General features: G+C 41.5%; 1 protein-coding gene across 1 annotated transcript in view; it reads left to right on the forward strand.

Annotated features, from left to right (window-relative positions):
• The first annotated feature begins 4,636 nt into the window (after positions 1-4,636).
• The window catches only part of PROKR1 (prokineticin receptor 1), a 70,603-nt gene continuing 52,907 nt past the window's right edge, over positions 4,637-22,332 (forward strand). The window contains exon 1 of the mRNA XM_040430028.1: positions 4,637-4,768. The gene's annotated coding sequence lies outside the window, so the exon portion shown is untranslated. The remainder of the gene's footprint in view (positions 4,769-22,332) is intronic.

A 22,332-nucleotide genomic window follows, 5' to 3' on the forward strand; every position in this document is an offset into this window, starting at 1 on the left:
AAGCAGACGTCTTATCCTGCAAGCTCCAGATTTATAGTGCAGAAGATTTATTCCTGCCAACCTTGCCAAAACATGCTGGGACCAAAGACCAAAGCTGTATTATGTTTGGATTCAGGTTATCTTCAGTAAAGAAAAGTTTGAACTTCATCTAAAGGTCTGGACATTATTTCTGCTGCAAAATACCTCTATTACTCCTACTATCACTACACTCAAATTTATTGCAAGTGAGCCAAGAGTCCAGCCATATCCAGGTAGGAGACACCGTTGACACAATTATCACCACCTATAGAGACATTATAGGCCATTACACCACTCTGGCATGCCTAACCTGGGAAGTGCGTTATAACACCTTGGGAGGGACCTGGGATAGTACCCTGCGCACGCTTCAATTGGCATCAAGAACAAACTATAGACTTTTAACCACCCATATCCTGACCCACTGCATATTTGGTGTCAGCGTACCTGTTCCTGGTCATTGCACAGGTAGAATCTTCCTTCTTTATTACTGGTATCAGCACTCTTCCCATTTGCGCTAAGGCTTCCATTCTCAGCAGAAGACACGATGCTCTGTCATATCCATCACTGCTGTGTTGGCTGTTGTTTTGACAGCAACAATAGCATTGCTTGCCCCAGATACTATAGTGTGAATACAGCCTAGCATATAATAGGATATTGTAATTGTAGAGCTCGGTTTTAAAATATTCCTGTTATCCATCTACTGCAGAAAATCCATTATTGACATGTTGATCCTGCTTTGCTTAGATTACACTCTCTAGAGATGAGCATAAATATGAACATAGACATTGATACTAAGCTGCTTAGAAGGCATGTTTCCTTTTTGTGATTTTAGGTCTCACATGATGTAATGACAGCAGTTTTTCTTCAAACAAGTGACACTAATGGGTTTTTTTCCCCCAGTAATATTCTGTCTCTATTACTTCACACAAAAACTGAAGAAATTATGCTTGTGGGTTCTAACAGGGCAAGTTTATAAATTAATGACTGAAAAGTCAAACAAATTCATTAAAGCAAAACAATTAAGTAAAAAATAGTACTCAATAAAAGAAAATTTAAGTAAACATGTTTATTGTTTAACTCTTTGGGATTAAACGATCATGGTACTTTACATAATAAAGACAATATAGTAAGTATAGTTATATGTAAAACCATAGAAACAACATCAGAATATCTTTTTCGTTTGAGGGAAAAAAGCTGAAACTATATATTGTTCTCTATTATATTGTGTAGATAAAAAGATCTGTAGATATGAGAAAGGTATGAGAGTTAGATAGATTACACCAACAGATTATCTATCTGTCCAATCAGCAGGGGCGTAACTACCATAGCGGCAGACCATGCAACTGCTATGGGGCCCAGTCTTAGTTGGGATTATCTCCTCTTCTACTGGAGGTGAAAACCTGGTCAGGACTCTACCCTCTAAAGGAACAAAGTTTAGCAAATAAGGCAGTGGAAAAATGACCCAAGAGTCACTGAAAAGGGTTTATGCAGAAACCCTTCTGTCCTGTGTGGGGACCTAGTTTGATCCTTGCTATGGGGCCCTTACTTCTCTATGTACGCCACTGCAAATCAGACCAATAGTTGGTGTGTGTAACAAAAGATCTGTGTGTGTAATAGGCCATCTGACCAACGATTAGTCAGAAAATATGTCAGATAATCTGTTGGTGTAATACAGGCCATAGATAGATAGATAGATAGATAGATAGATTTACATACAATAGGTTGAAAAAAAAGACAGATCGATCAAATTTAACTAATATAGATAAACTTACACTTGCTCCTAAGCTCTTGATCAAATGAGTTTTATTGAGAAAAAAAAAACATAGCGACAATTCAAATTGTAAGCATTTTCACTAAACTCTGCATGCTGAGAGTAACGGGAGAAAAAGCTACAGCGTATAGCTATAGTTTGCTGATATAATCACTCCCAGGCAATTACATCACCATATTACAACTCTATGCTCAAATATCAAGTTAAAGTCTGCTGTCTTTTTTATTGTAGCAATTTGCATACCAGATTACCCCTTTAATCATCTATCCACTGTGAGACTTTTTTAGCCCTTATCCCCAATATATGCAGGGCAGGTCGATCTAGGAAGTCTTGTCAGCAAAAAGGTGTAGCCTACCATGTAATAGCTAAAGCAAGTGAGTCCATTTTTAAAGGGATTTTTTAGTATATCCAGTAATATACGGTACCTTCAGCAGCCAGGAAATGAGCATATTAGAGGAAGGACTATTGTTTAGCCCTACAAATATAATAAACCTATTTGAATTGTTTGTAGACTTAAATGATTAGTTCCAAACTGACGCTTAAGAGATATTTATTAAGCAGAAGTGACGCATTAACTACAGTGTACCATTGTCAGGCGGGGAACACATGCTGGATACTTATATATCATCACTTGATTTGAACAACTACTATATACGTTGGTGTATTTCTCTATGTATGTATTATTGATTGTTACTTCTGAGGAAAGGAAGTTCCTAACTTAACTTCATCATTCCACACATATATGAAGTTTGGATTATATCTTTGGATGAGTGTGTGATCTCCAGCTACATATGATTCCGATGCAAGAGGGAGGAGAGCAAGTGTATTGAGTTTATCTTGTCTTCCCCCCCTTTCAAACTGTGCAGTCTATGTATGTCTATAAGTACAAGCTGACTTAGACACAAATTGCAATTGAGTTTATATTTGTATAAATGTAAAAATGTGCACCAAAGTACTTATAACCTGCATGCACCGTGTGCACTAGAACCACATGTAGAGAAGGATCTGGAGGTACTTGTAGAACATAACAGCATGCAATGGCTATCTTCTAATGCCAGTAGGATAGTGTCATGTAGTAAAATAAACATAATAATATTTCACAGCACTTTACAAATCACAGGGTACTCACAGGAGAAGGACCTAATATTCCCCCAATCCATTGTAGATTGTAAGACCTTGCGGGCAGGGTCCTCTCTTCTTCTGTACCAGTTTGTAACTTATCTTGTTCATGTTTATTGTACTTGTTTTGTTTTATGTGTTTTATGTATGTACACCCCTTTTCATATAGATGTAGCTAAAATTGACTCTGATAACTCTGATAATACATGTCACAGTGTTATCTAGTGCCGTCCTGTGACAAAAGCCATTGAAATAGATTGAGAGAGTTAGTTAACCCTTTTTGTGCCATTTTTTACTTAACGTGTTAACCATCAAGTTTAGCTCGGCTGCATCTGTACGTTCAGCGCCATTGAATAAATGGTGCTATAATAATAAATAATAATAATTACTACTTTACAAAGCTTTGGTGCGGCGCCTCATCTGGAATATGCAGTTCACTTCTGGGCAGCAGTTCATAGAAAGAATACCCTGAAGGTGGAAAAAGTATAAAGACGAGCAACTAAACTGATAAGGGGTTTAGGATGGTGTTATACTGTATATGGGGAAAGATTAAAAGTATCACATTTACCTGGTCTTGAGAAGAGACGTTACGGATTAGTAGCCTGTATAAAAATGACACATACAAAAAATTTGGTGAACCTATTCCATGTAAAATCATCTCAAAAGACAATTCAGAGGCAACAAAGCTTCTTTACCATAACAACTGGTATTCTGTTCCTATGCCGGAGTAGAATACCTGAATTTAAAATGTCAATGTGAACCTAGCCTTAAGCCTGTTTCACATCTGCGTTTTGCAGATCCGGCAGGTTGTTCCATGGAGACCAGCGGAGATCCGGATGCAACCTGGCAAATATGGCGAGAGATGCCTTTTCGCAGCAGTTTTCGTATGGCCAATTCGCTTCAGGTTTGCTGGGTTGTGGCCGGATCTCTGGCTGTCTTCATAATAGTGAATGGGACCAGCAGGTATCAGCTAGGATTTGACAGTGTTGGATCCAGACATCCCCGACAGGCTGCTCCCTGCCGGAACAGCCTGCCGGAGATGCCTAACGCTAGTGTGAAACTAGCCTTAGGGAGGCTGCACATGGTTCTTCAATAGACACTACATCTCCTTTCTTCTGTCCCTGTATCACAGAAAGATTTTCACATTTTATTGACCATGTCGAAGATAATAAATAAGCATTCATGTCAATAAATGTCCACACACCAGGTAGGTTGTTGTATCGGAGTGCAAACAAAAGAAATCTTCCTGGAAGACAATACCGCTGTTGTTTCATTATCTGCAGGACGTGTACGTCGATGGCTCAGTATACAGCAAAGGCGTATGTATCAGTAGGATCTCTTGATTTCTAGTTTCATTCTGTTGCATAATGTATCACAATTTTATTTTATTTTTTTGTCTACCAAGAGCATCTAGGAATTGTCTCTAGCTTGCCTGACAATTATAATCCCAGTTAAAAATGATAATAATATAACCCTAGGCAGTATGTACTACAGAGTAGCACGGAGAAGAAGATCCTCTCCCCCTGTGCATTGATTCTGAAGCCATGTTTATAGCAGTGTGTGACAGAGATTTACTGCTAAGTGTCCAGCGTCTCTTCTAAGCTGCATTCTGGAAAAAGAACAGCAGGGGGCAGGGAGAACTCCAGTTCTAAAGCCAGCTGCTCATAAAGCTTAATATAGGGAGGTCCTTGGAGTTTTCTCAATACACAGAAGCAGAATTTAGAAGCACACATTTTATCACTGACAAGGGAAGGAGCTAAACAAGAGGAGCGAAAACTCATATATACAATCACAGAGGTTTTTTTTTTTTTTTTTTTTCGATGGCAACAAAGCATTTATCACAGTTATTACCAAAAACAGGTAAGGGCTACACACATTTTTATCTATATGTTCAAGCTTGTTCTCCACTTGTAAGTCTTAACTTTGTTTTAGCTTCAGCTATAAAAGCTTTGAGTTTGTGGATGTATCCGAAGCAGATGTTTTGCCTGCTAACTAATAATGATTTACAATTATCTTATACAAAAAAGTCTAAAAATAATGTAATTCTTAAATTGTAAATGTATTTGGCAAAAGAATTGTCTGCACATTTGCAGTTACTGTTCTTGATGATAAATGGACAACTTGATGGATGATAGATAGATAGAGTTAGATAATGTGTTGATCTTTATCTTTTTTTCTTGGCTCAATACATCCCAAAATGAGCGGCACTAGACTACCATCTTTGAAAAAAATACCAGTTAGTAATGCATCCATTTTTCTTCCAAAGCTGGTTGTTTCATGCAGCTCATATCTTCAGCCAAGATCAAAGGTAAGGAAGTACATATGAATAGATAGATAGATAGATAGATAGATAGATAGATAGATAGATAGATAGATAGATAGATAGATAGATAGGAGATAGATAGATTATAATAGAAAGTAGATAGATAGATAGATAGATAGATAGATAGATAGATAGATAGATAGATAGATAGATAGATAGATATGAGATAGATAGAGAGATAGATACAAAAACAGTTAATTCAGATAAGGGTCCGGGTCCACTTTTGATTTTAGATAGATAGATAAAAAATATCAAAAAGAGAGAGGGAGAGAATGCAACATTATAAGTAAAGGAAATTTAATGGTAGAAGGCAGTTTGCTATTTAACACTTTAGTATTAGATTGTGCAGCTTTCTGATTTAAGACAATTTAGTACACTTAACTTCAGTCCTATATCAGCGCTGGGGTCCTAGGTTCGAATCCGACCAAGGGCAACATCTGCATGGAGTTTGCATGTTCTCCCTGTGTTTGCGTGGCTCCGGTTTCCTCCAAAGACATACTGATAGGGACCTTAGATTGTGAGCCCCATTGGGGACAGTTGGATGCTAATGTCCGTAAAGCGCTGCAGAATATAGTAGAGCTATATAAGTGCATAAAATAATAATATAAAACCACATAGGCCATATTATGATTTCTTAACAAAATCATGTCCACTGCCAAGTTAGCACAGTTCCATAGACTAATAATGGACCTCATTATATCAGTTTTGGAGTGGGAGTTATGTTATGTGATCATGGCCACTTGTGCCAAAATCACTTCAATCTAACAGAGAGAAATAGATAGTTTAGACAGAGATAGAACGATGGATGGACAGGCAGATAAATGAATAAGGCAATAGGGTTGCCTACAGCCTTAGGAGAACACAGTTGATACACACTCTGCTCTGCTAAATCTTCACATAGAAAGGAATAAGTAATAAGCACATGAGACTTGCATCAAGTCCATTATATAGGTATAATAAACTACACCATAGACACAATTCAGTTCTGTGATTTTCTATAATATCCCACATTATTCCCTTTTCATTATACATTTTTTATTACTGCCACAGGAAATACCTGGTGTTGTTTTTAGATACAGTATCACATAAATTTGCAGCAATTGCGTTTTTTTAGCTTGAAATTAATAATGGATTTACTATACACAAAATCTTCTCTGTCTTCCACTTAATAGACAATAAACTGACAGTCCTCAGTCTTATGCGTCGTGTATTGGAAGGGACATGTGTATCGCACTGACTATGCCTCTCCTGTTCCTACAATAAAATACAGCGCCTCCGGGAAGAGCTATTTGAAGTGCTAGAATCTGTAACTCAAATTCTATTATGTTGCCGGGAACATAACGTAAGACATTGTGCTTAACCTCTGCTCAATGTGGTTCAAAGCCTTGTTATAATCTACAAATATATGCAGTACATGTATAAGTTAAGAGGGGTCTATACAAATCCTTCCCTCTTTTTACAGAAATCATGCCAGAGAGTATTGTTTTTATATCCATGTTTTAGACACATATACGGTATGTCTACTATATGTCTTGCATGTGTGATCTATCTATTATCTATCTCATACCTTTCTATCTATCTATCTATCTATCTATCTATCTATCTATCTATCTATCTATCATCTACTTTTCCATGTATCTCTCTTATAATGTATCTGAAAGCTGTATCTATAACAATCATTGAGGTAGATTTATTAAAACAAATTTTTGCCAAAGACAGAAAATGAAACTGCACCTAAGAACAGACGTAGAATTTGCAGAATTTTGCCACATTTTACATCTTTAGAATAGATAAATATCTAAATATTTCTGGCCTCACCGCCCCTCACTTTTGAAAATTGGCGAGAAGGAAAATAGCCATTAATCAAGATCTCCCATAATATTTATAATTTTAGCGTACTTAATATTGCCATTAAGACACAGAGTTTCTGGGGAAATCCAGAGCTCACTTTATAGCCGTGAAGAAATATCTGGGTCCTGCAGACTTATGGCAGAAATGTTTGATGTTACAATAGTGAAACTGTGTTAAAGGGAGTCTGTCATCAAAGTTTCACCTTTTTAACCCTTCCCATAGCTTTCTAGCAGCCGTACAGTTAATAAAAACGTTACCTTTATGAGCAATCCTGGACTTATAAAACCGGCAAAAAACAACTTAGTAGCATATGCAAATGAGGGCTCGCAAGTGCCCAGGGGCGACGTTACCCTCGTAGGTGCCCTGCTAGCTCAGCCTTATCGTTGCTTCCCCCCGCCCATTATTTCCCTCTGACCGCCCATCTACTTACTTCTTGTTTCGCCGAGATCCCGCGCCTGCGCACTCAGTCCGTCGGCCGGCGCATGCGCACTGCGATGCCCATTCCTTGTTACGGCATCACAGTAAGTAATGCGCATGTGCCGGCTTCGCGCAGTTAGCCGTTGCGGGGCACCTACGAGAGTAACGCCGCCCCTGGGCACTTGCGAGCCCTCATTTGCATATGCTACTAAGTTGTTTTTTGCCGGTTTTATAAGTCCAGGATTGCTCATAAAGGTAAAGTTTTTATTAACTGTAAGGCTGCTAGAAAGCTATGGGAAGGGTTAAAAAGGTGAAACTTTGATGACAGACTCCCTTTAACCATGGGCTTCTAGAAAATATAATAAAAAATCCAAGGTTTGGGGTTTTTAAGTATTATTCTTATGTATCTTTTATGCTACAATTATCATTTCTTAGTTTTATTTAGTTTTTTCTATCAATACTATTTCTTCCCTTATTTCAAACTATTAAACTAATTGAACATTTAGTCAATGGCTTGCTACCATTTTAGATACAGATATCATGCTGACAATCGTGTTTATATTCTTGCTCTGTAGTGAAGTGAACTCTATCAACTCAATCTGTGGAAGGCAGAAGAAGCAATAACGTTCTATCCAAAAACTATCAATTTTGTGCCCAAAGCAATTTAATCCCCAGGTTTTTCCCAAACACAATTTAATTCACATTCTTCTTCTTTGACTGTGATGCTGATATATTCCTTGTACATTGAATTCAGACTTAACAGCATTGATCACAACGCTCACATAGAAATAAGCAGTGGGGCTCATTAAAAGTCACACTGTGCAGCAGTAAATTGCAATGCGGGCACATATAAACATGGGAGCATAAACACAGGTGCCTTCGGCTGCCAAGCGCATGTGTAATAGGTCAGTCAGTTTTATAGGTACAAATCTGATGACAGATGCCCTTTAATGTAATATCTAGAGATGAATACATTTCTCAAAAATTCGGCCAGTTCGCTGAATTTTCCGAAAAGATTTGAATCAATCTGAATTTATTTGCGGCGAATCGCATTAAAAAAACAGCTATTTCCTGGCTGCAGAGAGCCTGTATAGTGGTGTAGAACACTGTGCCTTGCAGTAACACGCATAGGGAGTCTGCTGTGGTAGTGAAATAATACTGTGAGTCCGTATGACACGGAGATGACAGGCGTCGCTCTTAGAATCACTGCACACTTCACTTATTTGGGAAGTCACAGGGCCAAAACTGACCAAATAACTCAAGTGTCAAATAGGTTTGAGCGGTAAACCAGTGTCAACGATATACTGCGGTATTAAGAAAAAACGATATGGCGATATTGCTGTTTCCAAATACCCGCAGTATTTTGTGACCTATTTTGTGACGTGGTATTTTGGGCCAGCCTCTACATCGTGCATATGCGTACTATACATAACATATTAGTTCCTGCAGCGGCCACCCCCGGCTCCTCCTTGCTCCCATATTCAAGTCTCCGACCACTGGCCGAGCACAGGAGTGAGGCGGGCAAAGTCAGTAAACAGTCCATGTCCAAGCCAAGATGAGAGAAGAGGAGTGAGAGACCCTAACGGTCATAAAGGTTATACTGTCTGTCTGAGTCTTCTACGGCCCTGGCCCTGCTTGCAAGCTGCACTGCACATGGTGATGGCACTTGATCCCTCATAGCAGGCATTAGGGAATAATATACAGGTCATCATGAATCCCATCAGTATAATAGCCTCATACAGTATAATGCCTCCCTGTTGCCCCCATACAGGAGAAGCAAGAAGACATTACTGTACACAAGACATTATTATACTGATGGTGAAGGGGGGGGGTTACAAACTGCTCTCCCATATGGTATAATGTCACCTTATGGCCCCCTTACAGTATAATCCAGACAGTATAATGTCTCCTGGTGGCCCCATGCAGTATAGTGACTCTTGTAGCCCACTGCCTGCCTAGCGGCCAGACCATATAGTATATAATGTCTCCTTGGGACCCACTGTCTGCCCAGAGGCCAGCCCATATAGTATATAATGTCCCCTTCTGCCCCGCTGCCTGCCCATACAAAGTATGTCTCCTTGTGCCCTGCTGCCTGCCCATACAGTATATAATGTCTCCTTGTGCCCTGCTGCCTGCCCATACAGTATATAATGTCTCCTTGTGCCCCGCTGCCTGCCCATGCAGTATATAATGTCTCCTTGTGGCCCATTGCCTGCGCAGCGACCAGCCTATACAGTAAATATCTCCTTGTGGTCCCCATACAGTATAATATCTCCTTGTGGCCCCCATACAGTATAATGTCTCCTTGTAGTCCCCATACAGTATAATCTCTCCTTGTGGCCCCCATAAAGTATAATCTCTCCTTGTGGCCCCCATACAGTATAATGTCTCCTTGTAGTCCCCATACAGTATAATCTCTCCTTGTGGCCCCCATAAAGTATAATCTCTCCTTGTGGCCCCCATACAGTATAATCTCTTCTTGTGGCCCCCATACAGTATAATGTCTCCTTTTAGCCCCTATACCGTATAATCTCTCTTTGCAGCCCCCATACAGTATAATCTCTCTTTGTGGCCCCAAGTTTTTTTTTTCTAAAAGGGTATTTATTGCGATATATATCATTATAGCGATACATTTCTTAATATCGTTATCATGGGAATATTTTTGATATAGCCCAACCCTAGTGTCAACTTAACCTTACAGGTCGATGTTAGCGCCAGGTATAAAGAACCGTGCAGAGGCCCAAGATCCTACTGTAGCGTGAAATAGTGTACTCCTTTTACACTCGTCAGCTGATTCCACATAGATGTCTAAAGAACCTGTTCTATTAAACGCTTATACAAGTAGAGCACCCGGACAGAGTGGAGAGGGTGCCAGCAGTAAGTTTGTGTTGACGTCACTGAATATTTTATCCTTCCTCTGATCTGTCAGAACAATAACCCCCCAAAAAACGGATCCTGTGTGTTGAGCATACGCCTTCACTCGGTCAGCATTTGGTCAGTAATTAGGGTTGAGCGAACCCAAACTGTAAAGTTCGGGTTCGTACCGAACTTTAGGATTTTTGGACCCCGGACCCGAACCCGAACATTTTAGTAAAAGTTCGGGTTCGGGTTCAGTGTTCGGCGCTTTCTTGGTGCTTTTTGAAAGGCTGCAGAGCAACCAATCAACAAGTGTTTAACTCTGTGCCCTTAGAAGCCATCGCAGCCATGCCTACTAATGGCATGGCTGTGATTGGCCAGTGCAGCATGTGACCCAGGCTCTATATAAGCTTGAGTCACGTAGCGCTGCACGTCTCTCTGCTGTTACTAGTGTAGGGAGAGGATGCTGCAGGTGATTTCAGGGAGAGAATAGGAGAGAATCTTTGTTCAGAACTGGAATCTAACTCAGCGATTTACATACATTTAGTTGTGTGGGTGCAGGGCACAATCTTTTTACCCTGCCCTGAGCCCAGTGACAGAAAAAAATAACTTTTATCCGTCTGTTAGTTAGGTGGGCGGCGGCGGCCATTTTATGCAAGATCAGTGCACCAGCACTGCATCTGAGATTTTGTGACATTGAAATCCAAGCTTGAAAAACTGCACTAATAATCAGGTTTTAAAAAATCACCCTTTTTTGGTAATATACAACATCTGGTGCACTTGCAGGATTAGTCAGTGTGCAATTTAAGCTAGAAATACAGCAATAATTTTCTGGGTTTTTAAAAACACACTTTTTTGCCAAAATACCCAATTTTACAGCCCTTGCAGCATCAGCACGTGTGAAATTCAAGGGTTATATACAGCTTTCATATTCTGTTACAAAAAAAAACACACTTTTTTGGCAATATACAACATCTGGATTAGTCAGTGTGCAATTTAAGCTAGAAATACAGCCATAATTTTCTGGGTTTTTAAAAACACCCTTTTTGGGCAAAATCCACTATTTTACAGATTTGCTTGTTTGAAATTCAAGTTTAATATATAAAGCTTTCATATTCTGTTACTAAAAAAGCACACTTTTTTGGCAATATACATCTGGATTACTCAGTGCAATTTAAACTAGAAATACAGCCATAATTTTCGGGGTTTTTAAAAACACACTTTTTTGCCAAAATACCCAATTTTACAGCCCTTGCAGCATCTGCACGTGTGAAATTCAAGGGTTATATACTGCTGTCATATTCTGTTATTAAACAAACACCCATTTTGGGCAAAAAACTTAAATTGCAGCCTAGTCCGTACATGTGAGATACAGCCTTTACATACTGTGGTTCTATTTAGTTATTTGAAATACAGCCATTTTGGGCACAAATCTTTAATTGCTGCATAGTCTGGATCAGGGCATGTGCGATACAGTTCTGATTAAAAGTTTAAGACCACTTGAAAAATGGCAAAAAATCATATTTAGCATGGCTGGATCTTAACAAGGTTCCAAGTAGAGCTTCAACATGCAACAAGAAGAAATGGGAGTGAGATAAACATTTTTTGAGCATTCAATTTAATGAAAACAACAAATAAACTGAAACAGGCTGTTTTTCAGCTGATCAAAAGTTTAGGACCACACCTTCCAAAAAAAAATAAACCCCCCAAAACAGATATACAACTTCCAAACATGAACTCAGTAATGAGTAGCTCCGCCGTTATTGTTTATCACTTCAAAAATTTGTTTCGGCATGCTTGATGAAAGCGTTTCCATGAGGTGAGTGGGAAAAGGTCCAGTTGTCCATTTTTTGTAAACTTCCCTTGCCATCCATCCCCAAAGGTTCTCAATTGGATTTAGATCAGGGGAACATGCAGGATGGGCCAAAAGAGTGATGTTATTCTCCTGGAAGAAGTCCCTTGTCCTGTGGGCATTGTGTACTGTAGCGTTGTCCTGTTGAAAAACCCAGTCGTTACCACACAGGAATGCTCTCTGCAACATCTGGACATAGCCAGCGGTCGTTTGACGCCCCTGCTCTTTCTGAAGCTCCATTGTTCCACTGAAGGAAAAAGCACCCCAGACCATTATGGTGCCCCCTCCACTGTGGCGCGTAGAAAACATCTCAGGTGGGATCTGCTTGTCATGCCAGTAACGTTGGAAACCATCAGGACCATCAAGGTTAAATTTTTTCTCATCAGAGAATAAAACTTTCTTCCACCTTTGAATGTCCCATGTTTGGTGCTCTCTTGCAAAGTCCAAACGAGCAGTTCTGTGGCGTTCAAGGACACGAGGTCTTTGAAGACGTTTTTTGTTTTTGAAGCCCTTCATTCTCAGATGCCGTCTGATGGTTATGGGGCTGCTGTCAGCACCAGTAAGGGCCTTAATTTGGGTCGAGGATCGTCCAGTGTCTTGACGGACAGCCAATTGGATCCTCCGGCTCCATGCTGATGAAATTTTTTTGGGTCTTCCACTTGACTTTTTTGTTCCATAACCCTCAGGATCATTTAAGAAATTCCAAATGACTGTCTTACTGCGTCCCACCTCAGCAGCGATGGCGCACTGTGAGAGACCCTGCATATGCAGTTCAACAACCCGACCACGTTCAAAAAGGGAGAGTTTTTTTGCCTTTGCCATCACAACGTGTGACTACCTGACAGAAAATGACAATGAATCCACATCTTTGCACAGATTTGGCCTTTTAAAGGCATGTGGTCCTAAACTTTTGATGAGCTGAAAAACAGCCTGTTTCAGCTTGATCGTTATTTTCAATTAATTGAATGCTCAAAAAATGTTTTGTCTCACTCTCATTTCTTCTTGTTGCATGTTGAAGCTCTACTTGGAACCTTGTTAAGATCCAACAATGTAAAATATGATTTTTTGCCATTTTTCAAGTGGCCTTAAACTTTTGATCAGGACTGTACATCCTTTATATACTGTGGTTATAGTCTTTTATTAATAAAACACCCTTTTTTGGGCAAAATACACAATTTTTCTGGCCTTGCAGCATCAGCTCATGTGAAATTCAAGGGTTATATACTGCTGTCATATTCAGTTATTATACAAACACCCGTTTTGTGCAAAAAAGTTTATTTTGCAGCCTTTGCTGCATATATCATTGTGAGATACAGCCTTTACATACTGTGTTTCTATTCAGTTATTGGAACCACAGCCATTTTGGGCAAAAATCTTTAATTGCGGCCTAGTGTGGATCAGGGTTTGTGAGATACATTCTTTATATACTGTGGTTATATTCTTGTATTAATAAAACACCCTTTTTTGGGCAAAATACACAATTTTTCTGGCCTTGCAGCATCAGCTCATGTGAAATTCAAGGGTTATATACTGCTGTCATATTCAGTTATTAAACAAACACCCGTTTTGGGCAAAAAAGTTTATTTTGCAGCCTTTGCTGCATATGTCATTGTGAGATACAGGCTTTACATACTGTTGTTCTATTCTGCTACGGTATTAGTAAAACACCCATTTTGGGCAAAATCTTAAATTGCGGCCTAGTCTACATCTGTACGTGTGAGATACACCATTTAGATACTATTGTTCTATTCTGCTATTAAAAAAACACCCATTTAGGGCAAGATACTAAATTTGAGAAATATGAGAAGAGTGTCAAATAAGGGACGTGGCCCCGGTCGTGGTGCTGCTGGTGGAGCTCCTGTTGCAGGGAGAGGACGTGGTCGTTCTGTGCCAGCTACACGCACAAGTGAAACACCTTCCTTGGGTGCGAGTAGGCGACAGAACCTGCAGCGGTATTTGGTCGGGCCTAATGCGGCTCTACGAATGGTGAGGCGAGAACAAGTACAGGTGATAGTAGATTGGGTTGCTGACAGTGCCTCCAGTTCCTTCACATTGTCTCCCACCCAGTCTCCTGCTGAAAGATCAGAGTTGGCACCTGCAGCCGATGTCCATCAGTCTTTCACCTCACCCCCTTGCAAATCAGCCAAGCAGTCTGAGCCCCAAGTCATGCAGCAGTCTCTTCTGCTTTTTGGTGACTCTGTTAGCAGGGTTTCCCAGGGCCATCCACCTATCCCTGCCCCAGAAGTGGAAGAAATTAGGTTCACCGATGCCCAACCACTTATGTTTCAAGATGAGTACATGGGAGGACCATCGCAGCACGTCTCGGATGATGACGAAACACAGGTGCCAACTGCTGGGGCTTTCAAAGTGTGCAGACTGACAAGGAGTGCAGGGGTGAAGACTGGGTGGAAGATGATTTGGAGGACGATGAGGTCCTCGACCCCACATGGAATCAAGGTCATGCAAGTGACCTGTGTAGTTCGGAGGAAGAGGCGGTGGTCGCACAGAGCCACCAGCACAGCAGAAGAGTGAGCAGGGTGCAAAAGCAGAGCGGTCGTTCCCTAGACAGTACGCCTGCTACTGGCCACCGCAGCAAGGGACTGAGCACACCAAAGCCAGCTCCAAGGAGTTCCCTGGCGTGGCAGTTCTTCAGACAATGTGCTGACGACAAGACACGAGTGGTTTGCACGCTGTGCAATCAGAGCCTGAAGTGAGGCATAAACGTTTTCAACCTGAGCACAACCTGCATGACCAGGCATTTAAGTGCTAAGCACGAGCTGCAGTGGAGTAGACACCTCAAAAACCAAGAAAGGTCTCTGGCTCCTCCTGCTTCCTCTTCTGCTGCAGTCTCGGCCTTTTCATCCACCCTAGGAGTGACAGTGCCACCTGCTGCCCCGCAAACAGAGGATCTGCCAGCTACACCACCACCTGGGTCACCAAGCATCTCCTCCTCAATGTCCCAGGAAAGCGTTCAGCTCTCCATCTCCCAAACACTGGAGAGGAAGAGGAAGTACCCCCTACCCACCCGCGATCCCTAGCCCTGAATGGCAGCATTTCAAAATTACTGGCCTTTGAAATGCTGTCATTCTGTCTGGTGGAGACGGATAGTTTTAAAGGCCTTATGGCGGTGGCTGTCCCACAGTACGTTGTGCCCAGCCGCCACTACTTTTCCAGGCGAGCCATCCCTTCCCTGCACAACCAAGTGGGGGACAAAATCAGGTGTGCACTGAGCAACGCCATCTGTGGCAAGGTGCACCTCACTACGGATACGTGGATCAGTAAGCACGGTCAGGGACATTAAATCTCCATAACAGCACACTGGGTAAATGCAGTGGCGGCTGGGCCTGAGGCAGATAGCAGTTTGGCGCATGTCCTTCCGCCACCGAGGATTGCAGGGCGCTTCAGTTTGCCTCCTGTTGCTTCCTCCTCCTACTCCGCTTCCTCATGCTCTACCGGCTCCTTATCCAGTCAGCGTAACACCTTCACCAAAAACTTCAGCACAGCCAGGGGTAAACGACAGCAGGCAGTTTTAAAAATTATCTGTTTGGGGGACAAATTCCACACCGCGCAGGAGCTGTGGACAGGCCTTGAAGAACAGACCAATGAGTGGTTGGTGCCAGTGAGCCTCAAGACCGGCCTGGTGGTGTGCGATAATGGACGAAATCTCGTAGCAGCTCTGGGACTAGCCGTTTTGTTGCACATCCCTTGCCTGGAACATGTGCCGAATTTGGTGGTGGAGAGTTTCCATTAAAATTACCCCGATATGTCAGAGCTGCTGCATAAAGTGCGGGCCGTCTGTGCGCGCTTTCGACGTTCTCACCCTGCTGCTGCTCGCTTGTCAGCGCTGCAGCGTAACTTCAGCCTTCCCGCTCACTGCCTCATATGGAACTCCACCTTGCACATGCTGGCCAGACTGTGCGAGCATCAGCAGGCAATAGTGGAGTTTCAGCTGCAGCACGCACGGGTGAGTCGCTCTGCTGAACAGCACCACTTCACCACCAATGACTGGCCCTTCATGCAAGACCTGTGTTCCTTGTTGCGCTGTTTCGAGTACTTCACCAACATGGCCAGTGCCGATAACGCCGTTCTCAGAGTAACTATCCCACTACTATGCCTCCTTGAAAAAACGCTGCTGGCGATGATTGAAGAGGATGTGGCACAGGAGGAGGAGGAAGAGGGATCATTTTGTAGGGTTTCCGGCCAGTCATTCACAAGTGGCTCCGAGGGTGGGTTCCTGCACCCACAAACGCCAGGTACAGAATTGTCCAGCCAGGGCACAGTTCTGGAGGATGACGAGGTGGAGGATGAGGAGGAGATGGAGGAGGAGGAATTATGTTCACAGCAGGGTGGCACCCAGACCAGCTCATGGCAATCACTGGTGCATGGCTGGGGGATACAGAGGACACAGACGATACACCTCCCTCAGAGGACAGCTTTTCGTTGCCTCTGGGCAACCTGGCACACATGAGCGATTACATGCTGCAGTGTCTCCGCAACAACCGCCGAGTTGCCCACATTCTAACTTGTGCTGATTACTGGGTGGCCACGCTACTGGATCCCCGTTACAAGGACAATGTACCGTTCTTAATTCCCTCACTGGAGCTTGATCGTAAGATGCGTGAGTACAAGCGCACGCTGGTAGACGCGCTGCTGGTGGCATTCCCACCTGACAGCGGGGGCACAGTGGAAGCACAAGGCGACGGCAGAGGACAAGGAAGAGGTCGCCAACGCAGCTGGGGCACCGCCAGCACCTTAGAAGGGAAGGTTAGCATGGCCGAAATGTGGAAATGTTTTGTCAGCATGCCACAACAACCAGCACCACCAGCTGATATGGAACCTCTTAGCAGGAGGCAGCATTTCACCAACAAGGTGGAGCAGTATGTGTGCACACGCCTACACGTACTGAATGATGGGTCTGCCTCCTTCAACTTCTGGGTCTCCAAATTGGGCACATGGCCTGAGCTTGCCCTTTATGCCTTGGAGGTGCTGGTCTGCCCTGCAGCCAGTGTATTATCTGAACGTGTGTTTAGCACGGCAGGGGGCGTCATCACAGAAAAGCGCAGCCGCCTGTCCACAGCCAATGTGGACAAGCTCACGTTCATTAAAATGAACCAGGCATGGATCCCACAGGACTTGCCCGTACCTTGTGCAGAATAGACATGTATACCGGCCTTAACCAGCCATTGTTATACTGCAGCGCAATTGCTCATTCTTGTATTTTGGATATTTCACACTCTTTTGGAGTGTACCCTATTAAAAGAAAAAAATAATAATTAAAACCAAAAACCAGTGTTAGCTACCTCGTCCTCCTTCACCGCCGCTTCCACCTACACCGCTACGTCCACTGCCTCCTCAAACTCAGTAGGAATTCCACCTCATAAATCAATTTTTTTTTTATTTGTACGTATTTTATGTCATTTCTGTACTTTGCCTGTTACATTTTCGGGTGATATTTACCAATTTTTGGGTGTGATGTACCACTGCTATACCTAGTATAGCAGTGGTAAAAAAAAATAAAATAATTGTCAGTTACATTTTCGGGTGAAATTCACCAATTTTGGGGTGTGATGTACCACTGCTATACCTAGTAGACAGGTAAAAAAAAAACTAATTTGTCTTACATTTTCAGTTGAAATTCACAAATTGTTGGGTGTAATATACCTCTCCTCTACCTAGTTGACAGCTTAACCACTTGCCATCTGGGCCATTTCCTGACCAGGCCTAATTTTGCAAATCTGACATATCTCACTTTATGTGGTAATAACTTTGGAACGCCTTTATTTGTACAAGTCATTCAGAGATTGTTTTCTCATGACACATTGTACTTCATGATAGTCATAAATTTGAGTCAAAATATTTCACCTTTATTTATGAAAAAATCCCAAATTTACCCAAGAATTTGAAAAATTAGCAATTTTCGAAATTTCTATTTCTCTGCTTTTAAAACAGAAAGTGATACCTCATAAAATATTTATTACTTAACATTCCCCATATGTCTACTTTATGTTGGCATCATTTTGGAAATGTCATTTTATTTTTTTAGGACGTTAGAAGGCTTAGAAGTTTAGAAGCAATTCTTTAAATTTTTAAGAAAATTGCCAAAACCCACTTTTTAAGGACCAGTTCATAAATGACCCCATTGTAGAAACTACACCCCTCAAGGTATTTAAAACCGATTTTACAAACTTTGTTAACCCTTTAGGCGTTCCACAAGAATTAAAGGAAAATGGAGATCAAATTTTTAAATTTCACTTTTTGGCAGATTTTCTATTTCAATCCAATTTTTTCTTTAACACATCGATGGTTAACAGCCAAACAAAACTCAATATTTATTACCCAGATTCTGCGGTTTACAGAAACACCCCACATGTGGTCATAAACTGCTGTATGGGCACACGGCAGGGCGCAGAAGAAAAGGAACTCCACATGGTTTTTAGATGCCATGTCCCATTTGAAGCCCCCTGATGCACCCTTACAGTAGAAACTCCCAAGAAGTGACCCCATTTTGGAAACTAGGGGATAAGGTGCCAGTTTTATTAGTACTATTTTTGGGTACATATGATTTTTTGATCATTCATTATAACACTTTATGGGGCAAGGTGACCAAAAAATTGGTTGTTTTAGCACAGTTTCTATTTATTTATTTTTACAGCGTTCACCTGAGGGGTTCAGTCAAGTGACATTTTTATAGAGCAGATTGTTACGGATGTGGCGATACCTAATATGTATACTTTTTCTCATTTATTAAAGTTTTACACAATAATAGCATTTTTAAATCAAAAAAATTATGTTTAATGTGTCCATGTTCTGAGAGCTATAGTTTTTTTATTTTTTGAGAGATTTTCTTATGTAGGGGCTCATTTTTTGCGGGATGAGGTGACGGTTTTATTGGTACCATTTTGTAGGACATACGCATTTTTGATCACTTGGTGTTGCACCTTTTGTGATGCAAGGTGACAAAAATTGCTTGTTTTGACACATTTTATTTATTTTTTTACGGTGTTCATCTGAGGGGTTAGCTCATGTGATATTTTTATAGAGCTGTTTTTTACAGACGCGGCAATACCTAATATGTATACTTTTTTTATTTGTTTCACTTTAACACAATAATAGCATTTTTGAAACCAAAAAAATGATGTTTTAGTGTCTCCATGTTCTAAGAGCTATAGTTTTTTTTATTTTTTGAGAGATTTTCTTATGTAGGGGCTCATTTTTTGTGGGATGAGGTGACGGTTTTATTGGTACCATTTTGTGGGACATACGCGTTTTTGATCACTCGGTGTTGCACCTTTTGTGATGTAAGGTGACAAAAATTGCTTGTTTTGACACAGTTTTTTTCTTTTTTTTTTACGGTGTTCACCCGAGCGGTTAGGTCATGTAAAATTTTTATAGAGCTGTTTTTTACGGATGCGGCAATACCAAATATGTCTATTTTATTTTATTTTTTCTATTTTTAAAATTTTTTTTTTATTCCTTACTTGGGGACTTTTTTTTTTTTACATGTGAAACTTTTTTTTTATTTTATTTTTTCAACCCTTCATTTTTATTTTATTTTTTTTTTACACTTTTCGTCCCCCATAAATTCATACAAGACCTCTGGGGGACATTTACTTCACTTTTTCTTTTTTTTTTCACTGTTGATTTCTCCTGTAACTGGGGCTGACATAGTAGCCCCAGTTACAGTGGAAATACACCCCCCAGAGAGGCTGTACAGCATAATTCAGCGCTGTACAGCCTCAGTGCAGGGCTGATCGAGGTCTGTGAAAGACCTCACACAGCTCCTGCACTCTCCGGTCCCGGCGGTCACATGACCGCCGGGCGGGAACAGGAAGCGCATAGCGCTTCCTGCTCTGGATACACAGCGCTCGGTGAGCGCTGTGTATGCAGTGATCCAGAAGGCAGGGACACCTGGGCACTGTCCCTGCCTTCTCTCTGGGTTGCCCTGCTGTCACTGACAGCGGGCAACCCGATCAGCAGCTGCACGATTAGCGTGCAGCTGCACTTTCTGAACGGATGTTCTGGAACGTCCGTTCAAAAATAGAGATCCACCCATAGGACATTTATATCCTATGGACAAACGGAAAGTGGTTAATAAATTTAAATAATTTTTCTTTTACATTTTCGGGTGACAATAAACAATTTTATGTCATAGACCCCTGCTCTACCAAGTAGACAGGTTATTACATTTCTGTAATTTTGCTGTTACATTCTTGGATTGACATTTAAAAATTTTGGACGTGAATAAACCCCTGCTCTGCATAGGTGACAGGGAATAAAATTTAAGAAATTCTTCTTTAATTGATGCGCGCCACCTCCTTTCATTCAATGGTTAAACTTTAAAAAGTTGTCACACATTTGCGCTTCAATAACTTTTCCCACATTTGCACTTCAGTAATTGTTCCACATTTGCGCCTCAATAACTTTTCCCATATTTCCGCTCAATCCCAAATAAAATTCATACATTTATCTCCCTTGGATGTGGTCTCTCTTTCTCACGCTCCCTCTCCAGCGTGGAACCCTGATTCGCCGATAACCGTGATCAACATGGTAGGCTCAGAAAAGAACATCGAAAGTTGATAGAGAAGATATCCAAATGGATGGTGGATGTCACTGGGGCACATCTGCATAGGTGACAGGAACATAAATTTTAAAAAATCGTCTGTTACATTGTCAGGTGACATTTTTCAAATTTTGTCGGATAGAAACCCCTGCTCTGCATAGTTGACAGGGAATAAAATTTAAGAAATTCTTCATTAATTGATGTGCGACACATCCTTTCATTCAATGCTTAAACTTTAAAAAGTTGTCCCACATATACGCTTTAATACTTTGTCCCATATTTCCTCCCTATCATTTTTAATTTAAAACAATTAATCCTCCCTTGGATGTGCTCTCTCTTTCTCACGCTCCCTCTCCGGCGTGGAACCGTGATTCGCCGATAACAGTGATCAACATGGCAGGCTCAGAAAAGAACATCGAAAGTTGATGGAGAAGATATCCAAATGGATGGTGGACGTCACAGGGATGTGCGATCAGGCAGAAGTTAGCAAGAGTCAACAAAGCAGCAGCAGGGCCTCTCCTGGATAACGTTTACAAATCCAAAATACCACAGTGACATTCCCTATAATTTTTTAATCATTCCAATAACAGGGCATCTTAAGAGTCCTGTATTGTTATTTATCGTCACTACCTCCCCGAGTCGGGAGTGGGTAATTGCAGCGCGCCCCCTCCTTAACTTGGAAGCTTATGCTTCAATACTTTGTCCCACATTTCCGCTCGATTACATTTAATTTCATCCATTTACCTCCCTTGCATGTGGTATCCTTTTCTCAGGCTCCCTCTCCGGCTTGGAACCCTGATTCCCTGCCACCCGTGATCATCATGGTAGGCGCATAATAGAACATCGAAAGTTGATAGAGCAGATATCAAATTGGATCGTGAACATCACGGGGACGTGCGACATGGTGGGGCAGTAAGTGTGCACACGCCTAAAAGAACTGACTTACAGGGGTCAGCCCCTGCAATTTCTGGGTCTCCAAATTGGGCACATGGCCTGAGCTTGACCTTTACCCCTTGGAGGTGCTGGCCTGCCCTGCAGCCAGTGTATTGTCTGAACGTGTGTTTATCACGACTGGAGGGGGTTATCACAGGTTATATTTCCCAATGTTTTGGGGTGTACCCTAATTAAAAAAAAAAAAAATTAAAACCAAAAAGCAGTGTAGGCTACCTCCTTTTCCACCGCCGCTTCCACATACACCGCCACATCCACCGTCTCCTCAACCTCCTACTAAATATGGACCTCGTTCTCCTAGATCAAAATAATAATTTTTTATTTTTACATATTTTATGTTATCTAAAGTCATTTCCTTATCCACATTTGATTAAAGAGCACTTGCCATGCTCTTAACCACATTTTGATGCCATTTGCACCCCTCGAGCCCTTTCAATTACATTTTTACAGCCATTTTAGTGCTCAAAAGTTCTGGTCCCCATTGACTTCAATGGGGTTCAGGTTTGGAGTCAAGTTCGGGTCCCAAACTCGAACTTTTTTGTCCAGTTCGTCCGAACCCGTCGAACTCGAACATCCAGGTGTCCGCTCAACTCTATCAGTAATCCATCAGTATT

The sequence above is a fragment of the Bufo bufo genome, chromosome 4 (genome assembly GCF_905171765.1).
Source record: "Bufo bufo chromosome 4, aBufBuf1.1, whole genome shotgun sequence".
Lineage (NCBI taxonomy): Eukaryota > Metazoa > Chordata > Amphibia > Anura > Bufonidae > Bufo > Bufo bufo.